General features: G+C 29.1%; 1 long non-coding RNA gene across 1 annotated transcript; it reads right to left on the reverse strand.

The window, feature by feature from the left end:
• Nucleotides 1-1,173: 1,173 nt before the first annotated feature.
• LOC123261636 lies at nt 1,174-2,248 on the reverse strand. Its single transcript, XR_006508717.1, has 3 exons — nt 2,178-2,248; nt 1,719-1,820; nt 1,174-1,425 (listed from the first exon to the last, which is right to left on the reverse strand). It is a non-coding gene; the product is annotated as an uncharacterized LOC123261636 (long non-coding RNA).
• Between the last annotated feature and the right edge of the window lie 20,209 nt (nt 2,249-22,457).

The following is a 22,457-nucleotide window of genomic DNA, read 5'->3' on the forward strand; positions in this document are numbered from 1 at the left end:
ATAGAATGACAATTGCTGTTCCCGCTTCAATAGTAATTAAAAGCTAATTTCAATTGGTAGTTTTGCTTCATCGTTGTTCTTATTTTTCTTCTCATTTTATCGTTCGCTTTTCCTGGAGATATTTAATTCAATCTGTCATTGTGTAACATACAGTACTAATGTTTTATTTAATAGCGAGTAAATTATTTTACATTATGTGATTAATGTTTCGCTTACGCTAATAGTTATAAAAAACGGGTTTTCCTTCCGCTGTAACTGGAATGTCGCTTTATTTATTTTATTAGTAATAGAGACCGGACGACTGATCATATGTTCGTGGTATAGTACAAAAAGTGTGTATCGTGACGCCAGGCTTCCGCTCGAAGATTATTCGATGATGCGAATATAAAAGTGATAACATTACCATTCAAGATACATTGCTCCTTTATGCATTATTCAAATAGATTTTCATTTACGTGCTGTTTTTAGTAAGTCCGTCGTGTAAAGCTTATGAGATCGCTCCAATGCTTAGTTTTTTTTTCCAAGATCGAGTGTATTTTTATAAATAATTGTATTTTTTTAACATTATTGTGGGCAACTATCGAAATTTCAAATAATATAAAGTTCTTGTTGCAAAAAATTTTCTATGTATTCAACTGAAAAATTTAATTTTGAAATTATCATTGAGGTACACATGCTCAGATTTATCAATAGCTGTTGAAAATATTTGAACAACTGTATTACAGATAATTTGTGTCGACAGTGTCAAGTATACTCTCAACTTTCATAATAATGAGAGCAGAGCAATTTCGATACAAGCAATTGAATAATTAACATTTATCCAAAGCACAACCTGATAAATATTTTAACAAGTTGAGATTTACCAATTAATTGGATTGAATTTTTCCAATATTAATTTAATAATTAAAAAAAAAAATAAAAATGTATATTGGTTTATTTTTACTCGCGAAAAAAATTATACTTATTTTTCTTATTTTGTAATAAAACTTTAATTCATCAAAAAACAAAATCATTATTTTAATATCTTCTCAGACATCGATATCTCTTGAAGGAATCAACTGTATCCGGTTTGCGGAATTCAATGCAGTTTTTTCAGAGAAAATAATCGTGTTAAGCAATTATTATTAAATAAAATGACTGAAAAGCAACAAGAGAATAATTTTTTATTCCATGCCGATAACAATATTTTGTTACAATTAATTATAATTTATAGCTTTTTAAATTAAAAATAAAAAAAATATTGTCTTTATATTAATTAAACGATGTACATATTTGAATAATATGGAGTCGATTTGGTTCAGCTATTTGACAAATCGACGGTTTAGGCATGCTTTAATCTTCCCACGTTGAAGTAGTACACTTTAATTCTTCATTAACACGTGCTTGGGAACAAAATACACTACAACACTGTGCTGCTCTTTCACACTATAGACAATAAAACATAATCAATGATTTATTTGGTGAATCTGAAGTAAATGATTTTTAGATTCATAGTATAATAATAATGAAATGAGTTATTGAAATTATCTTAATTGTAAAAAACTGTTGTACAATATTATTTAGGATTAAAGAGAAAATATCGTGCTATGGTACAAACAGCTGGGGAAAAGTCAGAAATAAAGTATGGAATACATTATGTTACAAAACAATGATTAAAAATATGGAACGTTCTTGGAAACTATTAAAAAAAAAAAAAAACTAATGAGTTTCAATCTTACGGTCGATTCATTTGGAAGACAATCTTCTGTAGCTGCTTGACAAACAGAAGCAATAATTACAATTAAAAGTATTAGAATCACGTATTTGCACATTTTAGGGATCTGTAATAAAATTATTAAACATAAATATTCACTTTAAAACCTCAATTCAATTATTTATATACTATAGTTAATTTCGTATTTATTAACTTTTAATCTTTCATTTTGCTTTTCAATCAGACTTTAAGCATTAATGATTTTTATTCTAATTAAAAATTTAAATTTGTGCGCTGTACACGCACGCTACCATCCGAGCTAATAAGGAATCAAGGTTTATTTTTTTGATTGGTTTCAAGAATTTCGACATTCAAATCAAAGATATAATAATATTCTATTATATGACGAAGAAGTATGACTGAAAACTCAGTAAAAAGAATAATTTAATCATTCAATGTTAATATAAATAAAAATGTATCTTACCAGTCAGTACAACTTACAACGGAGATTCTCTGGTAACAAATAATTGATTTTCAACCATTTCTATCCGTGCTTCCATCCCAATAAATTAATTAGATGCAAATAGCTGTTTACGTTAATACGTAATATTTGCGCATTAAAACCAGGCTATCATTTTTATGCAGCAGTCAGGTCCAAAATAACGTATCTTTGTTTATTCAATTGTCGCATTAATATCACAAAAATTTTTTAATTTAAGAAAATCTTCAGACACATTTTTGCGCCATCGATAAAAATTCATTTAGAATTTCTATCAATAATTAATAGATCCTAAAATGATAACTATTCGACAAAAATAACCTCCAGTTTTCTCGTATAAAAGACTTGAATCTTCAAAGTGTCATAAATACATGATACACGTGGAGTTATTCGAGTAAACGGCGAGCTGGTCAAGCCGCGTTTCTGGCGCAAAGCTTTTCGTCACGCACGTTTGAGCACTCCGACAACGTGAGCAGTTTTTCAATTTCAAGTGCTCAATTATTTCGAAGCTTTTACGGTACAAAAATGTATGTCTACACACAACTATAATTTTCTGTGTGAGGTGGAAAATAAAAACATTTAAACACCAATCGATCCCTCGAATGCATTAGCGGAAAGTTATTATTACTTTCCACAATAATAGAAATTCATTCGTTCTGGTAATATTAATAAAAAATTTTCTTTAACATACCAAGAAGCTGTGTATTGTCAAGTCGTTTAATTTTACTTTGTTCAAGTAGGACAATTTGTAATATATAAATATCATCATTCTTCAATTGTTCCGAACGATCTTATACTTTTAATAATATCTGCCTGAGTGTATCAGAATAGAATGATCTTTTGAAATAATTAAACCCATACAGCAGTCTGACAAAACCGACTCATGGCTTACGTCCCGACTTTTAACCTTTTAAACTAAACCCAGATCAATAATAAAGTATTATCCGCGATAATTATATGACTGAAAAAAAACTGGGAAATTTATGAAAAATTGAATGTATAATTTTCATCATTTATTAAATTTATTAGCTTCTTACTTATTCAATTGAATACTGGTGTTTTGTAGCACGGCGAAAGAAGAACATTAATTTAACGAAAGAGGTTTCATGTCAGGTGATGGGAATATGAGATAATGACTTGTAATACATATCACTTCTCATAATTCTTCATTCTATTCTCATAGACGTTCTGCCAACTACGATCGATTCATTTTATTTAAAGAATGAAAATGCTCTTATAAATGCGATTAAACGATCTATTGCGTACTATTTTCGTTTTATCATGCAAAAAAGTAGTTGTGCTAACAAGAAATTTTCTCGACTACATTTTTTAAATTATTCAATATGGATTTAATTTTATTATTAGAATAATAATAAAAGCAATGAAAATATGACTTGCTTTTTCGCAATTATAATGAACAGAGTTTGAAATATAAAAATGCTTATTACTCTAGTATTTAAATAATCCGCGCATTGTCATCAGAGTTCAATACGATTAAGCTAACAAACATCGATGGAATTAAACTTTTCTCGTTAGTATTTTCTTGATTAAATTGTCAGGTATGTTGGCTTTCTGCTTTTAAAGAATTAAATCATTTAGCAGCCATTAGATATTTACAAATCTCCTCTTTCATAGTTTAGGAGTAATGGAAAAAATAATATAAATTCTACTGTGCATTATTTTATTAAAATATTACCGCGATTTATAAAAGCAATTTTTTGACAGCTTATCCTTTTGCTATACACATTTAATTAAATGCATGTAATAATAGCTTGCTGAAATTTCGGATGATTTTATAAATTAATCGTGATGAAATAAATCTGTCTCCATATAAATTAACTGAGTTAAACACACATTTATTAATCGTTTTAAAATAAAGAAGATTTGTAGACCAAAATATAAAGTATTTATACAACCCGAGAAAAAATGATCAGGACTGATCAGACCTGTTCATATCTGATCAGGCCTGAAATCCGACCTGATCAGACCTGTTCATGTATGATCAGGCCTGATCAGACCTGTCCATGCCTGTTCATGTCTGAACCATTAAAACACAAAATTTTTTGACGCAATGACGCGAAGTTTTTTACTGTGTATAATTAATTATTAATAATGAATAAATTAAGTATAGAACTCCGTTAACTATAAGGATAAGTCATGTATACAATTTAAATTACTTAAAGTAGTTTGAAAGGTACACTAGAATTAAGATAAGTCATTGGGTCAACAGGTAAAGTATCAGTCTGAAGAGCGCAATGTACATGGTTCGAATCCCCGTCGGCACCAATCTTTTTAACTTCCCGCTAAGAAAATCGAAGATTTTCAAAAATCAGGAAGTTATTGGTTTTACCCCGTTTTTCGAAAATCGAGTTTTCATCAGATCTCGACGTTTTGAGGTCCTAGGAAGCTTCCCTGACTACTCCCGCGAGGTTGTCACTATGTGTGTGTGTGTGTGTGTGTGTGTGTGTGGGTGTGTGTGTGTGTGAAAGTATGTGAACCACTTATAACTTTTGAACGGCTCATCCGATTTTATCGCGGTTGGTGCCATTTGAAAGGGCTTGGCCAAACTTAGATTTTGAGTATAATTTGGACCGATTCGGATCAGTAGATTTTGAGAAATCTTAAAAAAACTAAAAAAAAAATTTTTTTCAAATGTGGTTTTTTTTGGATAACTTTTAAACGGCTCCACCGATCGATTTCAAAAACTATTCAGCTCTAGACAATAAAAAACCACGTCGATCGCCACCAAGCTGGTCGAAATCGGTTAATTCGTTCGAGAGATATTGCGAACGAAAGAAAACCGAAAGAAGTGTTTTTTCGGGATTACTCCAAAATTTTTGGTTCGATCAATTAAAACCTGAAAAAAACTTATGAGGATGATAAAACTGCGTCGAATGCCGCCAACCGCTTGAGAATCGGTTCCTCCATTCAAAAGTTATTGCGGTTTGAAAATTCTAAAAATAGTGTTCTATGAAACTTCTATCAGACTTTTGAGCTGGGAGAGCTCAAATGCATAGAAATATTATCTCTTTCAACTCAGCGAGCTCAAAATATCACATTAATTATATTTTGAGCTCAAAAATCTCAAAAATGTCATAAGTACAATTTTAAGCGCCCAGGTATGGAATTAGGGGGAAGTTGCAGGGATGGCCTTTAGGGTGAATCGTTTTTCTAATTTTTTTTTTTTCTTTTATGGACCTGATCAAGTCATGAACAGATCTGATCAGACATGAACATGCCTGACCAGGTCTGATCAGACCCGGTCATTTTTCATATCTGATCAGACCTGAAGACTCATGCCTGTTCATATCTGATCAGATCTGATCATTTTTTCCCGGGAAATCATTAAATGAATAATTCAATTATACCTTAGGGTAGGGCGGGGCTAGTTGATTGTAGGGGCAAGTTGTGCAATCGAAATATCTCGAAAACTAAGCAACTTACAACGAAAGTGTAAATGATGAAAAGAAAGGGTTACAAGAGGAGGACACATCGCGCGAAAGTTAACTGCCGTCCGATGTTTAGACTAACTCACAAAACCTTTTATTTTTTTTTGCGTCAAAAAAAAAACAGGTCTTTAGAATTTTTCTCCTACACTCGCTTAAAAATGCTATTTCGTGATCACGAAAGTATTCAAAGATGACTTAATGTTTGCCCTTTCGATTATATATGATTATTTATTTTTAATTCTTATCATTCTTTTATAACCTAACTTTTATTTTGTTGCCTCAATTGGGGCTAGTTGAGCAAGACGCTGACTGCGTGTTAAACCAGCCCTACTAGATTTTCAATTTTGAAAAATGAAATTTTTCTTCACTAAAATTATAATTATCAATTGATTTGTAAATGTGATGATTTAATATAATGTTTAAAAATTAAAATAACTCATATTGATATTATATTAATAAATATATAACATAATTATAATTAATACTATTATGTTTATAATTATTATTATAATCATAATTATACGTATGTAGAATTATAATTAATTAAATATTTGCTTGTTAATTACAATTTTATTTTGTTTTCATATCATTCTATACAGTCATTCCGTTTATTTTAGCCATTGCACAACTAGCCTCATACCCATGCTCAACTAGCCTCACTAGTGGGGCATATTGAGCAATTTGGAGCGCTCGCGTATTTTCGGGAATAACTTGAAAATTTGGACTCGGATCTTTTCTGTGTTGCTAGACCTTTTAAAGAAGACTAAATTACGAATCTAACAGTATATGACTTGATTAAATCCAATACATCGTCTTAAAGTTATGGAAGGTTGAACCAAAAAGTGATCAACTAGCCCCGCCCTACCCTACTAAATTTAATTTTAAAGAATCTTGATACGTCAAATAGAATATTGAAGAACAGTATCATCTATAGTGTTAACCGAGTTAATTTAAAATTCGCATCACTTATTGATATAAAATCTGTAACTAATAATATTTTTAAATGTGGATTGTTTACTAGTATTTCTAATGAACATTATTGAATTCAAATGCACAAAATCGTAGGTTACCTATTTATTATTATTTTAAGAATAATTATGAGGAATATAAATGTTAACAAGGTAGAGAATAACCTGTGCTTTGACTAACAATCGCGGTTGGTTAGCGCATGCGCTAGAAACTAATATGAAATTCACACCAAAGTGATACAATTTTTGCATCACTGTGATTCTAAAATTTAACCACGGTCAAGATGCAATTTTAATATCACTTATGGTGTAATTTTTAAATCAATATTTATTTCCGTGTAATCCCTCAAAACTTGTGAACGTTTTTTAAAGTTAAATCTAAAAATAGAATTAAATATTTTATTACAAAAGTTATTTTTAGCAAATGAGTTATTGGCCACTGATTGTTTTTTTTATTTGTCAAGTTAATGCACCAATAAATAATGCATTAACGCTAATTTATTGGACTCGTGTGACAAAAATATTTAATGAAATATTAATACGCGTACAGTTATCATTATTTGCAAAACAATACATACGTCAAAAATATATAATAAAATAATAACGATAACAATAATTGGAACAGCATATAATTATACAAAGGTATCATTTAGCGTAACTTCATTCAAATTATCATAACCCAACAACAAATTTGACTAATTAACCCAAGTACATACATATCTATATATTTAAACATACAAAGCCTCTATAAATAATTACCAGTAAATTGTACAAATTGAAAATAGCAGACAATTACTGAGGTTTATGTTTGACTATTATTTTCTGGATAAACTCCGGCAGGCAATTAAATAATGACCGTGTAGGATATTAAGCCATGGAAAATAAACTAAATTGAGGAGTCTGTGAGGCAAGAGCCAGCGGCGAATGGGGTGCGGATGAATTAATGCGGAAAAAGTTTATTACCGATCGAGACGAAGCGGTCGCCTTTAGCGTCCAAGTATTTGCATTTTAAAAATCATCAAAAATCAGAGAATCCAGATGCAAGAGTCGAGTCGAGAAGAGAAAGTTAGACGAAAAACGATCGACCAGCCAGCGAAAGCGGTGAGCGGTGAGCATAGATGAGCCCATCGGGTATTCATGCAGCTTTAATTACCGGAACAAAGTTTCTACCCGATTGGAAAAGTTTCAACGATGCTTGCATACTCAATCAACAGTATAGACGCCGATCACCGGCAGGAGGAGGCAGAGACAAAATGCTGTGGGCCCACGACATTTCTCATCCTTTATCCGCCTCCTCGTCTACGTCTATGTCTACGTCTACGTCGAGTTCTTAGAGCGAGTTGTCTGTCATTGAGGATTCATAGTCGTCTGGCTATCTTAGACATGATAAATTAAAATTCTCGGTAACTTTAAATTACTTTGCATCAGCTCTCTATACTTTAAAAAAAAATAATAAAATATTATTCCATACTTCATTTTTTGAATCTTTTTTTTACTTTTTTCTTTCATTTCATTTTACATTCAGGCGAAAGCATGTAAATCTACTACTATTACGCTTACGCTGCGTTTATAAAGAAAAACTTGATAAAATTATTTTTTTAGATGTACCAAAGCCAAGACTCTGAATTAATTTTAATCTTTTTTTTTTTTTTTTTTTTAATCATTCAAGTAAAATGATTATAGCTTTATGAATCTCGAGGAAACGTTAAATTTTATATTTTATATTGCTGTTTCTAAAATATAATCTATTAAATTAAGTTGGAGATTCATAAAAATTTTTGTGTTCAATATTACCGTAAGTAAATAATCTGACACAACAGAATGAAAAAATAGAAAATATGATTCTATAGAAAGAATATTTTTAATTAATTTTTCAAAGTTATTATAATATTAAATCTTTATTAAAGAAATGATGAAAATTTAGTGATGAAATTTTCAGGTCATTTATAACTGATTACATTCTCAATTGTTATTTACTGTCTAAAACGTCAAATTTACAATTTGAAAAAAGTGAAAGCTATTTTTTATTATGAAAGCGTTACTAATTTTTTCCAATTAATATAGCTTAAGTTTGATTTTGTCCGGTTGTTCGTTTTCGCTAAATAATTCTCCAATATTTTTATAGCAGTTTCTCTTTTAATCTTTTACTTTAGACTGGATGAGAATTTTTTTTGTTGTACGTACACAATGACTAAAAAGAAACTTTATCTAACTTTTTCTCTAGACAAGTAAATATCAAAAAAAGACATGCTCTTGTATGGAAAAAAATTTTATTGTGCGCTTTATTGGTACTTTGCCCTATCTCTCAGGAGTTATGTGCTCTTTTGGAATTGAGAATGCATGCACACTTTTATCAACTGCTCCTTTTTCACTATTCGCTAAACGTAATGACTGAGAGATGATTAATACACTGTAAAAAATCGGGAGTGAATTTCACTCCCATCACTCGGAGTTCCGGAGTGAAGTAATTAATCACTTCGCGTAGGGAGTGAATCCGGAGTTTTTATTTGCGGAGTGATTTCAGAGTGATTTCGAATTTCACTCCGAAAAACATCCGCGTTCGGAGTTTTTAAAATAAATGAAATAAGGATGATATATGCACAAGAAAAGATAAATAAACGAAAACAAATTTTATTTTGTGTTAAATGGGGTCTTTTTAATGTATTCCGATAACTTATTACTTATCAAAATATATTCAACTAATAAATTAAATTAACAGTCACTGCAAATGAACCTTGAAAAACCATAAATACAAAACTGTTCTAACGAAATTTAATTTCATTAAAATTAAAAACCTATTTCCTTAAATAAATAAACTGGAAACTCAATTGTCCTCATATATTTTTAATAATATGGATGAGTAACAAAATAATTCTGTTTGTCATTTTAGAAGGTTATGAAACATATTAGCGCCCTCCACTACTGCGCAACGTAGAGCGCTCCCAACTATACCGTTTGGCTCTGAGAACAATCCCGTAGAGCTCTGAGAGCTCAACAACATTGAGTTATCAGAACTAAATAATATTTTGTTACTGTAACTCTACAACGAATAGTAAACTGTGTATAGTTGTGGTAACTCTACAGTTACGTTACCAGAACGAAATTTTTTTTACCGTGAAGGTTATGAATCACATAAGCATTGGAATTAAAGCATAGCCATCTACCGACAATACTTGCCAAAGAAATATTTAGTACCTGTTACTACCTCATGTACCTACCTCATTTTTTAGTACCTGTTACTAAATATTATTTGGTGGAACTAAATATTTATTTTCATGCAATAAGGCTTTGTTCATATAAAGAAATCATTCATTTAACTGTAACAAATATTGATGGGTACAAAATATTTATTTCTCCCAAATAAATGAATAAAAATTTTTTTACTAAATCAGTTTAGTACTCTGTACTAAATCTTTCTATCAGTAAATAAATACATAGTATCAATGCAGATTGTTCAGTTGAAAGAATGCAGAAAATTATTCCTGTAAGAAAAATATAGTAGAGATCAACATAATTAAAATGTGGATAAATATATTTTGAGTGAAGATAAATATTTGTCTTATAGGCATGGCTTAACTGTGCGATCTATCACTGACTTGTCAACAGAGATAAGTAATAGAGGAAGGAGAGTGGTAGTTGTAGTTGTACTAGATATAGAGTAAGCTGAGAATAAAGCATTTGACAAGGAGTAAATCTATACCCTTAGACCCCAGAACCATGAAACACAACATTAAGATCCATTGTCTGACCGCTGGTGTTCCTGGTGGTGCTGCCGTTGCTTATTCTAAGGCTCCATCTCCAGCGCAATCGGTGCCTAGCCAAGATGTATTGTGCTGACGACATCTTGCGCCTGTTCTATTTGCTGACAAACTGCATCAACTCATATATACACTACAATACACGGATATAGATATAGATATGGATGAACCCCTTCGTACCGTACGATGAGAGATCGAAGATGTTAATCTCAATTTGATCGCAAACAAATTTATACATGGACATAGTCATGACACGTCAAATGTCGAATATTCGATTTAGACGATCCAATGACATTTCATCTTGATGTTAAATTGCTTTGCACTTTATATTTGCATTTATATCAAATCGATTTCAAATTTTTTCCCAGTTTTTTATTATCCATTCACACATTCACCCATAAATTTAATTATTTTATATTTATAGTGTTGATGAATAAAGTGAATTAAGCAGTCGTTCACCAACATAGAATCAAATACACACGGAAAAAAAAATATCGCTCTCAGAGCCATACTGTAATGCTTCTATAGCTATCTCCACTTTACTAACTGTTAGATTCTTACTAGAGCCATCTAGTAGATCGCTCTGACAGGTATACGTTAGTTAGCTAAAATAGCTAAACCGTATTGCTGGAAGAGCCAAACGGGATTGCTGAGAGCAGTAAACACCTTGCTGTAGTCTCAGATTTCGCGCACAGTCTTGTGTGGTGATATATTTCATAACCTCAAAAATATTTGTTTTGTTTATCGTGAATTCAATGATGACTACCAAATAAAATATCATTTATAGATTGATGCAAATTTATTTATTATATCGAGTAATAAATTAATTTTATAGTAATGGATAACTCATAAATTAGTGCATAGCTTATGTTTTTTTTTTATTTTTAAACAAATTTAAACTTACTTAAAATAAAAAAATTATATTGAAAGTTTTTTTTCTAATTTTTAGACATATTTTTTTTAATTGTTATTTTCGTATATTTATTTATTATTTTTTTAAAATTGTCAAACTTCTGATTATAATATTATTTAATGACGTTAAAGTTAACAGCCATTTTATAATTTTTTAATTTTATTTAACAAATAAATTTTTTTCTGATAAATTATTTTTAAAAAATTGCATTCATGGTTTTTAAAAATTTCTACATATCATTTTTTTTTTATTTTTTTTACAATAATTTATTTGTTAAAAAAATTCTAAAAATTATTAAATATCTGCTAAATTAATTTTCAATTATATTTATTAGTGATAAATAATAATATGGAACCATGTTTTTATTTGAATTATAATTTATTATAATTATCAAAGTTTTTTATTGACCTTTTTTATGTCAGTTAATTTAATTTTTTTATTCAATCAAAATTAAATAAATCATTTCAAATTCATCAATTAATAAATATAATTTTTGAAATTATTGTTTATAAATATTATTATGCATTGAAATCATTATTTATAAATATTGTTATTTAGTTAATAGATATTGGTACGTGTGTATGTGGTTATGTTAGACGGCGCCGTTGAAAAATGTAGTTAGCGATTCTAGCTAACTAAAGTATTCCTACCGGAGCCATACAGTATTGCTACTGTAGAAAAACGTTTTGCTGTCGTAGCGCTCTACTAGTAGCTCTCTAGTAGATGGCTCCAGTAGCAACATTTTTTTTTCTGTGCATGTTTGGTAAATTCAAATTTGAATATCTTCATCTTTTATCTTCTTTTAAATAAATAAAATGATAAAAGTCTGTCGCTGTGCGCGCATCACGCAAAAATCACCAGAAAAATTTTTATTAAAACTTTTTTACTCAATATTAAAGTACATTAAAGTTAATGTAATTTGTGTAAGTACACTGCAAAAAACTGGAAGTAAATATGGATTTAAATCCAAAAGACATCCAAGCTCTTAAATAAATTTCTATTCAACTAAAATGGGTTTCATATACCAAAGAACTGACAAATACTCCAAACAATTTCTGTCAAATTTAAGTTTGTAAATATTAATTATACCTGAGTCGAAAAAATGAACTTAGATGAGCTTAAATCAATTGTTTTAGTAAAGCAGTCAAGTTCATTTAAATTAATTTTTTCAACTCGGGGTTTTTTTTCCAAAAATTTAGCTTTTTTGGAACACTGAACTAAATTTTCACAAAAATTATTTTGTTTTTAAGGGAGAATTTTTTTACGACGTATAAAAAATAAAATATTAAATTTACTACATGTATATTTATACTACCAATTTTGTTTTCATAAAAATTTTTTTTTCAATATTAAGAAACGCCATTTCCAAACATAATTTTTTATTTTTTTATTTTTCAAATGACGTAATTGAAGATTAATTTTTGGATAGTAATAAATCACAGCTTTTGTGCGTAAATTTCAAAGCATGAAATATGATAAAATAATAATTTATAAATAAAAGTGCAAAATACTGTGAAAAGATAGAATTTAGGCTCTAAATATTAGTAATAGTTATTGTAGTTGGCATTGTGATTGTGCAGAGCCTAATCGATCAGCCAGGGGTTTAGCGTAGTTCTTGGGGTATGAGAGCATGTGTGGTTCGACCGTTGCCGTAGCCGTTGGCCTTGCCCTTGTAAATTAATCGTGATAATGCAGAGCCACGTACTAAACAGACTCGTGCATATGCTCTTCACACCCATTATTGTACACAATAAATACGTTATACATCACTGCAATAATTATGTACGCACGATTCGGACTCAACTTAATGCTGGAGAGCATTAAATAAACATTTGTCGGGTATTGATTTTAGAAAGGAGGTTAAAATATTCAGCATTTACAAAAAGTGTAGTTTATTAAAAATAACGTCGGATAGATTTTACGGTACCGAACTATATATATATGTATATATCGAGGGTCTGGCAGTGAAGAGGCACTTAAAGTTAATAAGCAAGCCAAGTACCATCAAAATTTGTGACTCAGGCTACGCCTCTCTTATGCTTTTCCTCAATGTAATCCCTTATTCTATTAGCTTCCCTCTTCCTTGAGCTTCTTGTACTACAGCCAAATTCAACTGAAAATTCATAGTTATCCAAGGACGATGTATACATTACTGTCCACTTAATGTAGTCGATGGATTTAATAGGATTGAGATCCGCATATGCGTAACTTCATTCATATAATATAATTGTGTTATTAGTTATTGTATAAGTAATGGAATTTGAAAGTGGACTTTTTTATCTAATTTTACTGCTATTTTTTTTATGTTTGTTGAAAAAAAATTATTTCAAGTCAGGAAAAATTATGAGGTGCTTCCTCTTCAAAATCGCCAAACAAAAATCACAACTAGATTATTAAATTAGATTCTTTGAAAATATGAACTCAGATCAATTTTAACTTAGTATATTTTGATAATTGACTCCGGAAATTTGTGACTGTACTATTAGAATGAATTAGTTTGATTCAAGAAAAAAAATTTTTTATCTAAAAGATTATTTTGAAACATTTCATTGTTTTTCATCCCGCAAAAAAGTTCTTGAAATATAAATTAAAATAAAATTTCAATGTACAGGAAATTATAATGTTAAGAAAACATTTTTATAGATTTTGTCAACTATTACTTACAAATTTTTTCAATAAATACAGATTTTCTGATCAAAATTATTGGAATGAATTTAATTTACTTGGCAACATTTTATTTATAATTCATTAAAATTTTTCCTTTTAAAATGAAACTACGGAAAAACATTTTTTTCAAGCATACAATATTACTTGCACGATCATAGGAAATATATAAGTTTAGATGTTTGCGTAAAAAATTTTTATAAATAATAAAAAATATTTGTTTTTATATTATTTCTGGTGTTAATAGAATATTATTATAATTTCAGATAAATTAGAAACATTACATAAATTTAATTTAAATACTATTATAAGGGTGAGCAACATTAACAACAGATGATTTTCGTGTTAATTTCAAATGATTCTCTTATTACTTGAAATTCGGCAGTCTACAATACTAATTAGTTTGGATTGCTAATACTGAGTCGCGCGTAATTGCAATATCACTCTCTCAACATCAAAGGCGATTATTCAGATAATACGTCTCAATAACAGTCAGGGGATTTATTGAGAGTTGTCACAACTGACCTCATTATCCTATTGCACTGTTTTAATTAAATGAATATTGTATACTTTTAATATTCATTATTCTGACGCTAACAATAGCATTAAAAGTTTTATGCAATAATACAATGAAAATTTTTTTGTGTTAAAATTTCGTATTTATTCAAAATGAATTTCAAGCTTGTAAAAACTTGGAAATATTTTTAAATGGTAAAAACAAAACGCATCAATTAAAATCGAAGTATGCAAGCGCTAGAATATTTTTTGTTCAATTGTTAAAAGTATTGGACATATTTTTCCCAATTATTTTCATCAGTCTATCAATTTTTTTTAACTGGAATCTCGATGTAAAAATAACCGTTATTTGTTTTGTTTAAGGGAACAATAAAATAATAATTGGGTCAAAAAAAATGAAGATGGTTTCTGTTGATTGAACTGATGGTTAAATTTAATCGCAGTCGAGTCGGTATTATTCAAATAAAAGCAGTAACTGGATATTATTAGCGTAATCATGGAAGAGGAACGATGAAAGAGAGAGTTGTGTTGGATAAAGTAAAATGGAGAATATTAAACATATATGAGCGTGTATTGTCTCTGGTAAGATCTGCTGGTATACATTTTAAACAGCAGATTGCCCAGCCGTGACGAAGACGTCCGGTCACACGACCTGTACACGCAGGCACCACCGACACTGAGGATACAATTTACAAGTAAAGACGATACCGGGCAGAACGACAATGAAAATTAATAACAAAAAAAAACACGAGATTTTGAAATAAAACCAAACAAAGAACTGGTTCAAGTAGAGCAAAGTAAAGTAACTGGTTGTTAATTGTAATTACGATGATTGTGATTTTTGAGTAATTAGTTTACTGATTTTTTATTTTTCTCAGATAAAATGATAAATAATTTCAGTTGATTACAAGTTATAATGACGAGAAAAGAATATTTAAATAAAAGGCAAAGTTTTATCGGACTAATTGTTTTTACCCTAAAATTAAATTGGTAGAACTCTAATTGCGAGTTAGGTCTTGACGATTGGATTTGCATCTTCCGTTAACGAAGTTTATATCGCGCTGTTGTTCTATCCCTCTTGCGAATATATTTTAGCTTTCTCTTTACGTTATCGTTATTCAGAAAACCCGTACTGTTCATTCAAGTGCGCTGAGATTTAAATGAGAAGGAAATAGTTGCAAGGATACATCTTTATTGAGAGAAAACTTCAGCATTGTTATCGCTGGAAAAACATTACAAAAAAATAGTTCGAAGCGGTGCTAAATTTGACCAATAAGATGGGAAAAAAAGTTTGGTCAATCCAAATCTGAATGTTTTTGACGCTTGCGTTATACGTAAATTTATCAAAACAGTTTATTTATAATGAAATAATAATAATAAAACCAATTAAAAGTTATCGTTTAATTTTTTTTTAAATTCTCTAGATTAGTAAATTTTTTTTACAATTTACTCTTAATGTTTGTTTGAATTTTCCTATGAATAGGAATGATTCGCGGGCGCAGATTTATTAAAACTTCAAGTCTGATCATTTTTAACGATTTTTATTCTAACTAAATACGTACGATGGTAAGTAAAATTTTCTTGTCTACTTTCATATTAAAAAGTGATAAGAAATTTATTTATTATTTCATATCTTGCAATATTTTTATTAACACAATTTTTTTATCTGCAATTTTTTTATTAGCACTGTGAAGTAATTATAAAAGTATGAGTTCATTTGATTTATTTGAAAACTAAACAACACAGAAATTTATTGCCAATTTTATACTGAATATTAATTTTATAAATGTGAGAAAAATAAAAATCAGGTATAGAGTGATCTATGTGAAGCAATATTAAAACATGCTTTATAAGTAGAAAAAATTGATAGAGTCCTTTGAGCAAATAAAGGAAAATTGATGATCCACGCATTGGTGCACTGAAGAGGCAGCAATAAGTACTCGGTCGGACGGTTCGAATCTTTCGCTCTCGTCTCCAGTCCACCGGAAAAATAATGCAGATTCTTTGTATTTCAGTTAATAATAAATTGAGTTCTGCAAAGCTGTCCTATTCTTTGTGCTTACATATTTATATTTCTTGACTTCATTTTCAGTTATTGCGTTTGATTTTATTTAATTAAATGACAAGTATTTGACTCGAATAAAACTATGTAGTATAAAATCTATTTTAACGAAGCAAGCTTTCGAATAATTTATTTTTACAAGTCATCAAATAGATTTTTTTATCATTCATAAAGTAATTTTTAAAAATTATTGTTCTTGCTACAAGCAAATATTATTTAATTCAAGAATTTTTGTTTGATTTGAGATGATCAAATTTTTTAAAATAACGTTTTTGTTTTAAGATTTTTCTTCTTGAATCAAGTTATAACTTAAAATCATAATTTTTTCATTGCTAAATATTAATTTTTCATAATAAATTTTATTTTTCCTGAATGTAAGATTACCGGGACCGACCATTAATGATGAATGACCATAATTAATAATACCACATACTCATTCGCTGGTCCCAAATTTATAAGATTATTTTTATGTACTCTATACTTTCTTTTATAATGAATGCGTTGATTTTAATAATGTTTTATTTTTTTTATCTTTAAACTTACTCTATATTATCCTTCATTAATATAAGGTAAATTCACTAAAATCAGAATTTAAAAATACAATAAGAACAATGAAGAACAGAGTAAAAATGGCGTAATGACTTAAAGTGTCGAGGGAAAGAGAAAATGATGGAGCAAGAAAATACTTAACCGTAATCTCAAGTTCTCGAAACATAACCCACTGCCACAGTATATAGTGCTTTTGTAGTACTTTTAATTGTAATTTTATGCAATGAATTAGACTAAAAGGTTACTCGCGTTAGAGGAATTTTAGCTAGAAAATCGTGTTCCGGTCTTCTTTAATTGACTTTAACTAAATCGCTTTATGTTTTTAATTCTTTCTGAAGTAGAGAGTGCTCTCGCACATTTATTTATTTTTTTAATATTTTTTATCCAGCGCTTACTTTTTTATTTGATTTTCATTAACTGCATTAGTAGTGTTTGTTTTTGAATTTACCGAAATTCAATAAAAAAGTAAAAAAAACAGGCTTCTGTCATGTATAGGCGATTCAACACACAAGGCTCTGTTACTATTCGAATATTTCACAGTTATATATATTTTGTGTTTAATTGAATATTTGCACGCGGTGTATTTATCAAACAATGATATTTGTCAAATAATAATTTATTTCAGTATAAATAACGTTTTCAACTGTCACCTGTGTGCTTTATTCGTATATATTTCATTATTTATTTGTTATATTCTATTCTATTTTGCACTTTTTTCATATTTATTTTTTATTGCATACTTTTCCCGTTATGTTAAATTTCAATTTAATGCTGCTTTTTTGTCAAGCATTACAATTGACAGTATTGTCGTTATGATAATTTAATATGTCAAAAATTGAACATCGCTGCGTGCTTAAATTGAATGTTAAATCACTGACCAGAAGTATAATGACGATAAATAAATATATTGTTTTGAAAAAACAAAAAAGTAAAACATAGAAGGTAATTGAAATTTTTCCGTGGCCTGACTAATAATAAACTAATTCACTGAAATAAAGTTGTTAGTAATTATCGTCAAAAATTCTGGCTAAAATGATTTATCCGATAATATGAAATCAGCTGGAAAAATCCGATGCATGTCTGTATAGCGGTCCAATTCGAGGCTACCGATTTTCAAGTATTTCCTTTGTCGTTTCGACAGCTGTCACGTGAAAGGAAACAAAGATGGAGAATAAAAGCTTGTACGTCTACTCGACCGTGAATTCGAGGGGGTTGATAGAAATATGTAAGAGAAGTATGTCCAGTTTGGATTTATGCTGATTTAATTTTTAATAATCAAGTACTTTTTAAAGATATCAATTAAATTCATACCACGAAAAATAGACAGTTTCAAAAGTAAAAATAAAAATTTTATGAAATAATTAAGGAAAATTAAAATTTAAACAGATATTTCTCATCGTTACAAAAGTTTCAAATAAAAATTTTCTACTCAACTTTTTGCTGATTTTTCATTTTTTAGGGATAAATATGATTCAAAGCGTAAGCCTTCCATAAGCTTTATAAAGTACCTTGAAAGTTAAGCTAATGGTGTAGGAACAAGTGGTTTTTGATTGAATTTGAAAGGTTTTCAAAGTCTCGAGTTCTTTTTAAAAATACTATCTTGAAAGTTTTCAGAGACGATAAGTGAGCTTTTGATTGACCCGAATGGTCTTGAAAAGCTTTCTAAAATTTTCAAGTGTTGAAAATACAACATTTCTTCAATTTTTTTTTTAATATATACAATTGTAATGAAAAGTAATCAATTATCTTCAAATTTTGAACTTGATTTGAAAAATTTGTGGACAGTTACTAAATTTTCAACAGCAACTATTTTTGTAAAATTAAAAAAAAATTATTTTCAATTGTATACGTTGATAGTTTTATTTTTACAACTGCAAACCTCACATAATTGATTGGTTTTCGAAGTACTTCCCACAAAAAGCAATCAACAGAAATACAGTCATTAAAATAAATAAATAAAATCGTATCTTCCGACTATTTTCATTTCAGGAATTTTATTTCCAAACGAATCGTGATATTTAATTAGAGTATGTAATCCATTATTCTGTCAATACGAGTGTAATCACACTCTCATGTGCTCAGTAGATTGATAATTACAGATTGTTAGTCAATCGATACTGCATTATTAAGAATTTAATTTATATTCTTGTAATCACTGTTATTCATCTTTTTCTCATTCCCTTTTTATTTCTCATCAATTTTTTTCATTGTTATTCATTTTCCGTACTCGGTACTTGTCACTGTACTTGATATTGCTCTATTGATTTTCGAAAGTCACCGACAAAAACTATATAAATAAATTTAATGGTATTGACGAAAAAATACAAGCAGTGAACTTTTATTTCCATAAAAGCGGAACGTATTTTTTTTTTTTTTTTTTTTTGTGGGTCAAACTTAATTGTGAAAAATAATTATCAAGTGGACTTACGGCAGACATGTATTCAGTATTTTTTGCGATTGAAAAAAATTTTTTTAATTCCTTAGAAGACGGATAACAATACAAAATTTAACTCATTGTTTATAAGTACTATTAGGTTTGTTTGAGAGAACAAGTAAAAGCTGAGAGATAATGAAGTTTTAATAAATTTTTAAATCAAAGGAAGAATAGAAGTAATTTTATTTTATTTTTAAAACATGTGTCTGTAAAACCACGAGCTGACGCTACCACCAGTCTTTGTTAAAATGAAGAAGATAAGAATGGAGAAATAAATGAAATAAAGCTTGAAAATAATAATAACGATTAAAAAGTGAAATTGAACATAACAGATGTAATTGAATATGTAGCATCACGGGTTGTCGCTAGCAAGTTAATTGGAATCCAATCAGCGGGATTAATCGCTTAACATGAGTACCTGTATATAGATGTATACGTATATTCCTGGAACGGTGAGAAGGGACACATCTCACACTGTTTGGGTATTTAACGATCATCTCCGTAGCTCCATATATGATATATGCTTGGGTGGGCGTTGACCCCAAGCCAATATTTTATGTTTGCCGTTAGGTATACTTCGCGTAAATGCGCTGTCGTTTGCAGACAATCAACTAATTATCCTAAGTCTTTGCTCCTTACTTTTAGTTCGGATTTTCAAATTCATTACCCTCGGGCGGCTATAGAACCTCATTTCAAATTGGAAATAATTAAAAAGTTGGGGAGCTTTGTTCCGATAGGTATTCAGTGATTCAACTGCAGAATATAAATAACACCGGAACTAAATCTATTTTTCATGTTACCGGTTCTCAATATTTATTTATGGAAAAACGGAAGTAAATAATGAAAAAATTTTGCTCTCATGAGTTGCAAGTTTTATTCTATCAGGGACATCTTTGTTTTAATAATAGACTTGAAAATTTTTTGTTTCAAATTTTAGGTGAGTATTTAATTTTTATAAAAAATTATTAACTTTTTTTTCTTCTTTATAATATTAAAGCGAGGTGTCAAGAAATTAACTTTTAAATTATGATTTTTTCTCTGAAATTGTATAACGATTAAAATTAAATAATACACTTAATTCCCTAATAAATAATTAACTAGTAATTTAATTTTGAGCGATAAGAATCAGTAGATGATATCAGTTTGTAATCCGACACGAAAATGTTGAATTAACAACGAGTAATATAATTTAAACTGGCGATAAATTGAAATACGAATAATCCATAAATCAGCATCGAAAATTTCTCTTAGTATTATTGTAAATATTTAATAACACATGTAAACTAAAGTATAAATAGAAAATAGTAATATTTATACCGATGGTGGTGCGCGGAAACTACTTTCATCTAATGAGATAGTGATCTCATTGAGTTTCTTCTCTCAGCAGGGCCACTGCTGTTCTATTAATTAAATTTACTCGAGGCAGGCCGCAAGGGACTATACAACAGTTATGATTATAATTTAAATTGAATTTCGAGATCTCGTAGCGGGAATCGTCGAGTCGTAACAGTAGGATGAGAAAAAAAGAGAAGGTAAAAAGAGGAAAAGTCGCCGGGGCGAGGACTATATTCTTAAAAGTTGTCGCACCGTTTTATTCATCTTCTATATCTACTGGTGCGGTGCCGTGCCTATGGGACGCTAACTCACGAGTTACCAACCAACCAACTTTTCCACTTGGTGAAATCTCGCATAATCTGTAGTTAAGAAAATAAAAATTTATTGTTTTTTATTATTCATTTTCTATCTTAAATCCGACGGAATCAGATTTCCAGAATCAAGGAAGATTATATTATGAATTATGAATTATAATAACCTAATTCGCAATCAACCATCATTCTTTAATATTGCTAAAATTAAATCATAAAATAAATTAATTCTGATATACACGGTAGAAAAAGCGGTGTTAAAATAGACTCATTTTAACACCGCTATGTAACACCTGTGTATTAACACCGGTGTAGCGGTGCTCTTTTGCGGTGTTAAAAAGCCGGTGTTAAACCAGTGTAATATCGGTGTAACCGGTGTAATACCGGTGTAACAGTAGAATAAATTTACACCGTATCGGAGTATGAATATTACATGATCCATAAAACACAATTAATATTCAATATTTATCAAAATGAGACAAGTAAAATTTATTTAAGAATTTTCGATTTATAAAATTACGCAGAAATCGATTTAATGAATGTTATACAACAAGTTAAATAATATTTACAATATTAAATGTTTGGGAACATTATAATAATTATTTTTATCGTAACCATGATGTTTCTTACAATATAGTGGATGTTTTAAACATGATAAATTAATAATTTGATAACTTTGCTTTTTTTTTCAGATATTTCATTTGCACATAAACTCATATTGTAACACATAATCTCCCATAGCTTACACAACAGCATTATATTATCATTATAAAAGAAAATTCTTTGAATTTCACCGTAAATGGGTAATTTGTAAATTCTTAAATTGCCCTAAAAACGTCCTGAAATTGTACAAAAAATTTTTCATCCATTAATTTCGGGACAAATATACAACTGTGCAAAAATAAATTCTCTAGGAAAATCATTTAAAAAACGTTCATAATTGTCGTAAAATTGTTCTAAAAATGTTTCAAATTTGTTGTAAAAACACTCGATAACGGTCCAAGAAATGTTCCAAAATTATCTCAAAAATATCCGAAAAATGTCTCAAAAGTATTCAAAATTTGATCTCAAATAGTTAAGAAAATGTTTTAAGATTATTCAAAAAAGGTTCCACATAAGATTTAAGGACAAAATTTCAACTAAATTGTTTCAAATAAATTGCATTGATTCTAAAATTATTTTAGAAGTATTCCGAAAATCTTAAAAAAAATACTTAAAATTTATGAAATAATTACTAAAATGCACTATTTAGGAGTTTACGATTATTTATATGATGTTCTAAAATTGTCCTTTAATAATGGTGTTA

The sequence above is a fragment of the Cotesia glomerata genome, linkage group LG1, assembly GCF_020080835.1.
Source record: "Cotesia glomerata isolate CgM1 linkage group LG1, MPM_Cglom_v2.3, whole genome shotgun sequence".
NCBI lineage: Eukaryota > Metazoa > Arthropoda > Insecta > Hymenoptera > Braconidae > Cotesia > Cotesia glomerata.